Source organism: Salmo salar, chromosome ssa06 (assembly GCF_905237065.1).
Source record: "Salmo salar chromosome ssa06, Ssal_v3.1, whole genome shotgun sequence".
Taxonomy (NCBI): Eukaryota; Metazoa; Chordata; class Actinopteri; order Salmoniformes; family Salmonidae; genus Salmo; species Salmo salar.
This window is the reverse complement of record NC_059447.1, coordinates 84,505,795-84,512,823: the sequence shown is the minus strand read 5'-3', so window position 1 is coordinate 84,512,823 and position 7,029 is coordinate 84,505,795. Positions and strand designations below refer to the sequence as shown.

General features: G+C 42.4%; 1 long non-coding RNA gene across 1 annotated transcript; it reads right to left on the bottom strand.

The window, feature by feature from the left end:
* Positions 1-1,805: 1,805 nt before the first annotated feature.
* On the bottom strand, positions 1,806-4,129 carry LOC123743561 (uncharacterized). The gene is made up of 3 exons (XR_006770418.1): positions 3,890-4,129; positions 3,328-3,390; positions 1,806-3,216 (listed from the first exon to the last, which is right to left on the bottom strand). It is a non-coding gene; the product is annotated as an uncharacterized lncRNA (long non-coding RNA).
* Positions 4,130-7,029: the final 2,900 nt, after the last annotated feature.

Below are 7,029 nucleotides of genomic sequence, written 5' to 3'. Positions count from 1 at the left end.
GTCTTGTCTCATATCAACACATCCCAAAATACAGTTGAAGTCGTAAGTTTACATACACCTTAGCCAAATACATGTAAACTCAGTTTTCACAATTCTTGGCATTTAATCCTAGTAAAAATTCCGTCTTAAATCAGTTAGAATCACCACTTTATTTTAAGAATGTGAAATGTCAGAATAATAGTAGAGAGTATGATTTATTTCAGCTTTTATTTATTTCATCACATTCCAGTGGGGCAGAAGTTTACATACACTCAATTAATTTAACAAAGTTTATTCCACTTCAATAAAATGTCTCAATCACATCCAAGTGCTTGATTACACAACAAAGAATATACTTTTCCATCCCAAATACACTGCATGAATATCACTGTTTAGGTCATATTAACAAATGCTCACACCACGTCAAAGTCAACTGACTCTCTCTCCCCCGTTAAAGTGGGCATTTTAGTATGCTTGTCCATGTCTGTGACTGAATTTAGATAATGTGAGAAGCCCGAAGCTGCAGCCCTCTGCACTGACTGACTGATGTGTCTTAGAGCTTTAAGACAAGAGGATTTCTCTGTTGCTCTGGTTTATTCATTCATCCAGTTTACCAAAGTGGCTTTGACTCTGATGTCAAAGTGCATCAGCTGCTCTCCCAAAAGCCAAATGGAAGTCTGGTGTCTGATGTGTGTAGTCTGGCCTTACAGAGTATATCTTTACTCTGTCTTTCAATTTCTGAATACAGGACTATGTGTAGGTCAAGTGAGGACCAGAATACAGGACTCTGTGTTGGTCAAGTGAGGACCAGAATACAGGACTCTGTATTGGTCAAATGCATATTGAGAGTGTAATGGATATGAGATACTTACATTTTTTAAATATGAGTAAGTAGATTGTCTGCTCTGCAGATGGTAATTGTAGGTAATTGATATATAGACGATCACCAAATCACTTCCGCACCATTTGCAGTATAGCTATACAGCAGAACCAGTTCTTGTGGTGAGAGCAACACACTACACTCCAACACATCTGCACTGTTCATTTATGGAGTATAACCTTACTGCCGATGGCCAGAAGAACACTGTGTAGGAAGTTTCTATTGTAGCCAACCACACAATGACTCCCAACACTATTGGCACCAAGTTAATTCTGTCTTTTCTATGAGTCCAGAAGGCAATTAAAGATTCTCATAATAAAACGTGTGCTTTAATCGTATCACTAGCGTTCAGGGATGAGGTCGATCAGTCTGTTGAGGGTAGTGAAATAAAGGACTTTGTGTCTCTGAGTGGTCCTGAATCAGAGCTTTAAGACTCTGTGATAACACCATGCAGCACTAGCATTCAGCATGAGACTGATCCGTTTGTTTACTCTAGTAGAAATAATGGGCCGTATGTGGTCTTGGAGTGGTCCTGAACCACCATTTGCTTTTCTAACACCTAGAACAGGCCTGGGCAAAGGCCGGCCCGGGGGCCGTGTGCGGCCCGCGACCTGATTCAATATGGCTCGCGGAATCATGCTCAGATCACATGAAGAATGTGCGATAGTAAAGTTTTGAAAAACTTAGTTGTTATTCAAATTAAAAGCCCAATGAATACTCGTCTTTGTGTTATGATTTAACTCCCACCACTTGTGGGTCATATATTTTGAAGGCACGTATAAATAACATCTGCACGAGGACAGTCAGTGACTGACAGGCTGACACACATGTCACAGTTACAAATAGTAGCTAGCTAGAAATTGGGCAAAAATTCATTTTTCAAAGATTTAAAAGAAAAGGAAAGTAGACAATGAATGTAGGGTATTCCAGCAAGAGTGGACATCGAAATATTTCTTTATTGAGGTATCAGGGAAAGCTGTGTGCTTAGTGTGCAAAGAGAGTATCGCTGTCTTGAAAGACTACAACTTGTCCCGACACTTCCAGACGAAGCATGCAGAGAAATATTGGATATGTCTTCTGAGCAGAGGGCAAGTGCATCGAAAGAGTTGCTTTCTCAGTTGCCAAAGCAGCAAGGACTTTTCACAAAACTGCATTCAGCAAACGACGGGATTGCGAGAGCTAGCTACGTACTGTTCCACAAAATTGCTAATCATAGCAAGCCATTCACTGAGGGCGAATTCATTAAATAATGTTTAATTGACTCTGCAGAAATACTTTCCCCCAACAAGAAAAAGCTTTTTGAAAATGTTTCCCTGTCAAGATGAACAGTGACATGACGTGTTGAGGACACCACAGAGAATATGAAACAATAGCTGAAAGACGAGGTAAAGGATTCCACCTATTTCTCCTTGGCCCTGGATGAGAGCAGTGATGCATGTGACTTGGCGCATTTGTTGATATTCTTACAAGGCATAACCCCAGACTTTGAAATTACAGAGGAGCTTGCTTCAGTGTAGTCAATGAAGAGCACAACCACAAGGAAGGATTTGTAGGAGGAGGTTAATGTGTCTGGCAAAGCTGGGACTGAGTTTTGAAAAGTTATCCAGTGTGACCACCGATGGGTGCCCAAACTTGACAGGAAAAAACGTTGGCCTTTTGAAAAGGATACAAGATCAAGTAGCTGAGCTGAACCCAGATCAGAAATTGTTTTCCTGCATTGCATTATTTATCAAGAGGTGCTCTGTAAATGTGTTCTGAAAATGAGCCATGTTGTGGATACAGTCACTAAAGTGGTACACTTTATCAGAGCAAAATCTTTAAACCACAGGCAGTTTGTCTCACTGTTGGAAGAGACTGAGTCGGGTCATGCAGATCTCCCCTACCACACAAATGTGAGATGGCTGAGCTTGGGGAAGGTGCTTAAAGGGGTGTGGGACCTGAAGTCGGAGATTGCTGAGTTTTAGCAAATGAAAGGAAAATATGTGGATTTCCCTCAACTACAAGTTAAGGTGGAGATTAAATACACACCAAAATATGTTACAGATACTATAAAAATGTCACATCACTCAGACAGTGAATACACAGCATCCAGCAGAGAAAAGAATCAATCAATCAATCGTATTTTACAAAAGCCGTTTTTTACATCAAAATAATAACCATAGTGGTTATAGAGGGTGCAACAGTTCAACACCTCAGGAGTAAATGTCAGTTGGCTTTTCATAGCTGAGGTTGAGAGAGAGAGAGAGTCGAAACAGCAGGACCGGGACAAGGTAGCACATCCAGCTCTTTAGTGCTGGTCCCGGTAAACACTCTGGCACCCAGGGGTCAGTTTGGCCTGCTGTACTAACCGTTCTTTCCTGTTGGTAGAAAACAATTAAGGCATCTATTAGGCGAAAGTTATATTCAATAATCACTGCAGATACTTGAAATAAACAATAGCCTTAGAAATAACATGGATTTGCATGTACCTCCTCTGCCTCCTGAACAGTCTCCTCCAGGATGAAAACATTTTCAGGGATGAAGATGTCATCCTGAAAACAAATAAACAAATGTTTTGTTAATATATCAGTTGGCATTAACAAGCTACCTGTCTTGTGTGCTTTGGACACACACACACACACACACACACACACACACACACACACACACACACACACACACACAGCAAATGCAGGGACATTTATTTTTCAGCCAACATTAGCTATGTCAACAGTCTAGCTAAATGAAGTGGAGTTAACAAAACATTACAAAACAAATCTGTCAACAAAATGTATGACAGTACTTGACTATCTGAGGTGGAAGCTAGCTACTACAGTAACTAACGTTACCTAATAACAGGGGTACACGGATAAACTGTTGCAATTTTAGTTGCAGTTGAGTTGCTTGCTAACGTTATTTGCTGGGGGGTTTTACACAAAACACTTCAGACGCAATTAGCTAGTTACCTTCAGCTAGAGTTGCAACAAAGTTGTCCTGTGTCTAACGCTAGCCTAGTCAACAACAGTCATGACCGGTTAACATTAACATTACCTCATTGACTCGCGTCGCCTCCTTCATTCAGTCACTTTTGCTTGACTCCAAAGTCACCGATGTTGATGATGGTCGGTCGGTAACCCCAACACCATAACCCTCGACTTTTCAAATGGAGGCGCAGGCAGAGGGCTTCAACGTAGGCCTATGACTCCTTTCCATTCCAAAACTCCCGGGTTGCCACATAGAAAGTGCCCTTCTTCGCGAAGTCTGCCTCCGTGAAGTGCTGTCTGCAGATCCTGCTATCTCAAGCTGGCATGTCCTTCCTCTTCAGGATATGGAGCCACTTCTTCAAAAGTTGTGGGTCCTTGGGCAGTCGATGGTAGTTTACCGAGGGATTTCTTTGGAGCCAATTCATACAGCCTGGCACTATACAGTTCATGTTTGAATTACTACTTGTTGTTGCCATCTTCGTTCACTTTCTGCGCAAAAACTCAATAACACAGACAATTTGCTGACTTCGGCCAATGACGCACTGGCGTCAGTCGTTACTATGGCAATTTAAAATGGCTCTGAACATAGCTCAAATAAACGTTGTCAGCGATCAAAATACTAAATATAGAGGTGTTTTTTATGTTAAATGCACATGTTTAGTATTAGTGGACGGAATACATCTCTTTGTTAGTTTCACTCCCTAAATTGTTTCCATTCCCCTTTAAATATCTGACTCATGTCGGCCATGAACGAGAGCCCACAGTTCTCGGGAGCGGCCCACGTCGATGGCACTGTGTTATCCTCAAAGCAGGCAAAGAAGGTGTTTAGCTTGTCCGGGAGCAAGAGGTCGGTGTCCGCGACGTGGCTGGTTTTCCCTTGTAATCCTTACATCTCGAGTCTGAGCCGTTGAATTTGCGACTCCACTTTGTCTCTCCTCTGACATTTTCTCTCATGAAGAGATTCCTATCCATGTCTGTGACACTTTGTCTTGTAGCTTTTTAATAATGCATGCTTAAAGAAAAATGTGTCTGATATTGAAATAGTAGACACAGTATATAGTAACCTCTGAGATGACTTACTTTTTATACAGCTATGATGGACGCAGTAGCCTATACGGAGTGCCTTTCTCACAAAAGGCCTGGTCAAAAGTAGTGCACTATATAGGGAATAGTGTTACATTTGGGATGCAACCCTTGTGTAACTTCTCAAGAACAACAACTAGGTCACCTAAATAGGACACTCTCGTCAGCCGAAGTGGCTGAAATCTCATGCATCTGGAGGTGGGAAGTGTAGGGAGCGAGGCTATTTGACACTTATCAATCTGAATGTACACACATACTTACATATCTCAGTATCCTTTACTAGGACCTAGTGTTGAAATAATAATTATACAACATAACAACACGTCTTATTCTGACATACAGTATCACCACACGATGAGTGGAGTCAGTCAACTGCCTTCCTGTGTCTGTCTTTTTGTCTGGCTATCTGTTTGTCTGGCTGGCTGACAGTCTGTCTGGCTGTTTGTCTGGCTGGCTGGCTTTTTGTTTGGCTGGCTGGCTGGCTGTCTGTCAGTCTGTCTGGCTGCCTGTCTGTTTGTCTGGCTGGCTGGCAGTCTGGCTAGTGTAAAAGCTGTCAGAGCAGGTTGTCATTTTGTCTCTTTCATCTTCTCTGTGAACATTAAGGACTGTCGACTGCATTGAACAATGTTCGAGATCTGGTCTCTCATTCAATCCCTGCCTTTGTGACATCTTGTGAGGATGCTTTAATCTCTATTCTTCAGAAAGGAAACCATGTGACTTTGACAAGTGCTGTATGGATTTGAAGCCCTTTGTTACATAATTTTAACCATTGTCAGACTTTTTCTATCACTTTCTAGTCAAGTGTACCATAAATCTACAGGCTTCTGTCTGTCTTTGTCTCTCTCTCTGTCTCTCTGTCTGTCTGTCTCTCTCTCTCTTTTTCTCTCTCTCTCTCTTTCTGCCTCCCTCCCTCCCTCCCTCCCTCCCTCCCTCCCTCCCTCCCTCCCTCCCTCCCTCCCTCCCTCCCTCCCTCCCTCCCTCCCTCCCTCCCTCCCTCCCTCCCTCCCACGCACCCAACTCAGTGGTTTAGACAGCTCTCTCCTTCCTCCCTGAGTTGGCCAGTCATTCATATAAACCTCCATAACCTAGTTAAGGACAGGAGACCCATCAAGATCAATCAACAACAGGGATAGAGTCCTCATCTCCACTCCCCTGTGTCTTGTTCCTTCTCCCCCTCTCACCCCTTTACTTTGGTCCATCTGCCACACTGTCTGCCCAGTTATTACTTGTGGAGCCACTATGAGGATTTTAGTGACACAGCTGTCGCCAAGTAGAAGACAGGGAAAAGATAGTTGTTCATTTTAGTAAGGAAAGGTTTCTCTTTTAGACTTTTACTCAAGTAGTATTTTACTGGGTGACTTTCACTTTCTATTAAGGTATCTATACTTTTACTGAAGTATGACAAGTGGGTACTTTTTCCACCAATGTGTAGTCGAAGCTGTAATTATGATGAGAGAACGTGCTTTTGTTCTAGTCATTATTTCTATTCTGAAAAATGTTAAGGCAAACACCTTGGTGAATGCTTTATTCCTGGCTACGACTGCTCTAGGTGGTATTATAGAAATAACCAATTCATCCTTCTCTCCCTTTCTCTTTGTCGCTCATCTTTCCTAATTTTCATGGACATCCCCATCTACAATACCCCTCTAAATCCCTCTCTAAATCCCCCTCTACATATACCACGGCTTTCAACAAATCAGCATTCAGATCTCAAACCACCCAGTTTATACCACGGGTATGAGAAAACATTTATTTTAACTGCTCTAATTACCTTGGTGAACAGTTTATAATAGCAATAAGGCACCCCGGGGGGTTGTGGTATATGGCCAATATATGGCCAAGGGCTGTATCCAGGCACTCTGAATTGCGTCATGCATAAGAACCGCCCTTAGTCGAGGTATATTGGCAATATACCACACCTCTCGTACCGTATTGCTATTATATACAAGGTCTGAGGCAATATGCCTTTGGCCTAAAGAGCAGGAACCCAGAATTCACAAAATACATCAGAAGTACAGACACTGTCATCCTGCAAGAAACATGGTAATAAGGAGATGGACCCACTGGTTGCCCTCTAGGTTACAGAGAGCTGGTAGTCCCATCCACCAAACTACCAGGTGTTAC